The sequence below is a fragment of the Bombina bombina genome, chromosome 1, assembly GCF_027579735.1.
Source record: "Bombina bombina isolate aBomBom1 chromosome 1, aBomBom1.pri, whole genome shotgun sequence".
Taxonomy (NCBI): Eukaryota; Metazoa; Chordata; class Amphibia; order Anura; family Bombinatoridae; genus Bombina; species Bombina bombina.
The window spans coordinates 26,074,505-26,077,846 of NC_069499.1; positions in this window are offsets into that span (position 1 = coordinate 26,074,505).

Here is a 3,342-nt window from a genome sequence, read left to right on the forward strand (position 1 = left end):
GTGAGGTGAGCAGTCTATGGCTGGATCCCATACAGAAAAGCCTTGAGCTGGCATTTATGAATAGGTATTTTATGGCTGGCAGTGAGATGAGTCTATGGATGTGTGTTATTCTTATTGTTGCTGACAGACTTAGATGCAAGTCTTGGGTGGACATGCAATGGTGTGGATGGGTCCTGGGTCAAGTGGCAGCCATACATCAGCCTATAGGTGGCAGCATGGCAGTGGCCCATGCATTTCATCTAGGCAGGCTGCATATAGAGGACCTATCTGTATGGAACACCAGAAGTGGCCTAAATACGACAGACCACCAAGTGGTAGATGGGGTGGTTTGACTGAGACAGAGGAACATGACTCATATATATTACTTTTTTCTCATGTTATCAGATGAACAGGGGGTGTCTGTACATTCACTGTCAGCTCTGCTTGTGACAATCCTGCGGTTTTATGTAAATGCGCTTGCGCGCTGAAAGTTTAATTATACAGTGAATGTACCTACTAGTAACACTCACAGGTGACATATATTTTATTTTCCTTCACATTTTAGGAGCACTTTTTAGATACAAAATTGTTTTTCACACTGCATAGAGTAGAATATTTCTTTGTACCTGTCCTTTTTAGTTACTTTGACAACTTCTACACCATGTAATTTGCACTATATGCATTTAAGTTTACGAAGATATCCTATATTACACTTGAAGTGTTAGTTACTGTTATATATTTTTGTAATTGGCTTTAAGATGTTCATCAGTCCCCCCCGTACTGGAAGCAAATATGGTGCTTGTGTGCAGATTCAGGTTAGAACAGTTGCACAATTCCTAAGCATGCCGCAGCAATGATGTTGTTCACCATATATTGTATTAAACTATCTTTACACACTAGCATTTTATTATGAGTGTTAGTTATTGCTGCTCAGAAGGTTTAATGGGGTCTAATGAATTAGGGCATCTTATTACTGTTCCATGTACAAAATAAGTGTTTTGCAAATCTTTACACTTCAGTAATTTGCATCATTTTACTATTCAGAGACACCTATTGAAAACCTTAAACGTATTTGTTGTGAAGCCAGTTATTGACAGATGTCATTTCATGTATGTATCAAGCAATCTCTGTGCAGTATGTAGGAGTTTTGAGGCTCTGAATGAATGCTACAGAATCACCCACTGAAGCTTCTAGTATCACATTTGCTGTGTTGTCTTAGTATCCTTTTTTTCCATGATTCAAATAGATCATACAATTTTAAGCAACTTTTTCTATTTTCAAGTTTTCCTCATTCTCTTGGTATCCTTTGTAGAAGGAGCAGCAATGCTCTACTGGAAGCTAAATGGACCAGTGATCCCATATATGTGTAGCCACCAATCGGCAACTAGCTCAGTCGTGCATTACTGCTCCTGAGCTTACCTCTGTTTTTCCACAAAGGATACCAAGAGAATGAAGTTGGAAAATAGTAGTCAACTGGGAAGTTGTTTAAAATGATATGCTCTATCTGAACCATGAGACTGTGTCCTTTTAAAGAGTAAACCGTGGAGCTCAGGAACATGCCTTTAGCACTCTATGGAAGCATTGTTTGCAACAATGTCTAACATTGTTACAAACACTTCTGGGATGTGCACAGATTTGTTACTTTCACGCTAATAAATTCACTGCTTAAATGAACTGAATGCAGAATATTTGCACATTGCTACTAAAGACACGTGCACGCTTCTGCAATCATATCAGCCTACCTAGGTTTACTCTTCAACAAAGGATATCAAGGGAACAATGCAAATTTGATAATAGAAGTCTGAATCATGCAATGTTACTTTTGACTTTACTGTCTCTTTAAGTGATGTATTTTTTTATTATAAAGATTCAAAGGGCTGAGACAAAATAAATGCACTAAAGTGGGTCTTGTAGGGCTGTAGATTTCTAAACCCGGTGCACTATAACCTTTATTCTGTATGGGGATTGTTTGCAGCCCAGTGCTTTACTGGATATATATTCTATACAGAATTACATTTGACTTTTAATATTCTGATTTACTTTAATGCAGATCTACCTTTTTATATGGAACTTATATGACCACAAAATTGTCCCATTTAAGAAATACATATATTAAAGAACAGTCAAGTTCAAAATAAACTTTCATGATTCAGATAGGGCATGTCATTTTAAACAACTTTCCAATTTACTTTTATCAATTGTGCTTTGTTCTCTTAGCTTTCTTAGTTGAAAGCTAAACTTGGGAGGTTCACATGCAAATGTCTTAGAGCTTGAAGTCCGCCTCTTATCTCAGCGCATTTTGACAGTTTTTCACAACTAGATGGTGTTAGTTCATGTGTGTCATAGATAAGACTGCTCATGCACGTGGAATTACCTAGGAGTAAGCACTGATTGGCTAAAGTGCAAGTCTGTCAAAAGTGTACACAATTTTTTTATATATATAACGGCATATCATAGACACAACTATAAAGAAGTATAAGCACAGATACTGATATAAAACTCCTGTATAAAACCTTGGAAGCTAAGTTTAAAGGGACAGTCAACACCAGAATTTTTGTTGTTTAAAAAGAAATAATCCTTTTATTACCCATTTCCCAGTTTTGCATAACCAACACTGTTATATTAATACACTTTTTACCTCTGTGATTACCTTGTATCTAAGCTTCTGCAAACTGCCCCCTTATTTCAGTTCTTTTGACAGACTTGCATTTTAGCCAATCAGTGCTGACTCCAGGGTAACTTCACGTGCATGAGCTCAATGTTATCTATATGAAACACATTATCTTATGCCCTCTAGTGGTCAAAATGCATTCAGAGTAGAGGCAGTCGTCAAGGTTTAAGAAATTGGCATATGAACCTCCTAGGTTTAGCTTTCAACTAAGAATACAAAGAGAACAAAGCAAAATTGGTGATAGAAGTAAATTGGAAAGTTGTTTTAAAATGACATTCCCTATTTAAATCATGAGGTTATTTTTTGGACTGGACTGTCCCTTTAACACTGTTGATGAGGTTAGGCTGGGACACCCAGTAAAAGCAGCTGGGAAGCGGACACCCCCTCCCTTCCCTGCATAGGAAAAGACTCTTTACAGCAGAAGTCTGTAGAATTGAGTCTATATCTGGCACTTTGGAGCTTGGTTAGGAGTCTGAAAATATGCACTTTTGTTTTTAAAAATAAATTAAGCAAAACTCCCAGATGGGCTATATAAATCATTTAAAAACATTTATGCAATGACCTTTTAACCAACCACAAATAAACTGTCCCCTGTGCCAGAGATTGGATTCATTATAAATGTGTATAATAAATGGGCGATAGGACCGAGTCTCCCCTACAGTACTGAAGTTACCGCTGGATATCTCAATAGC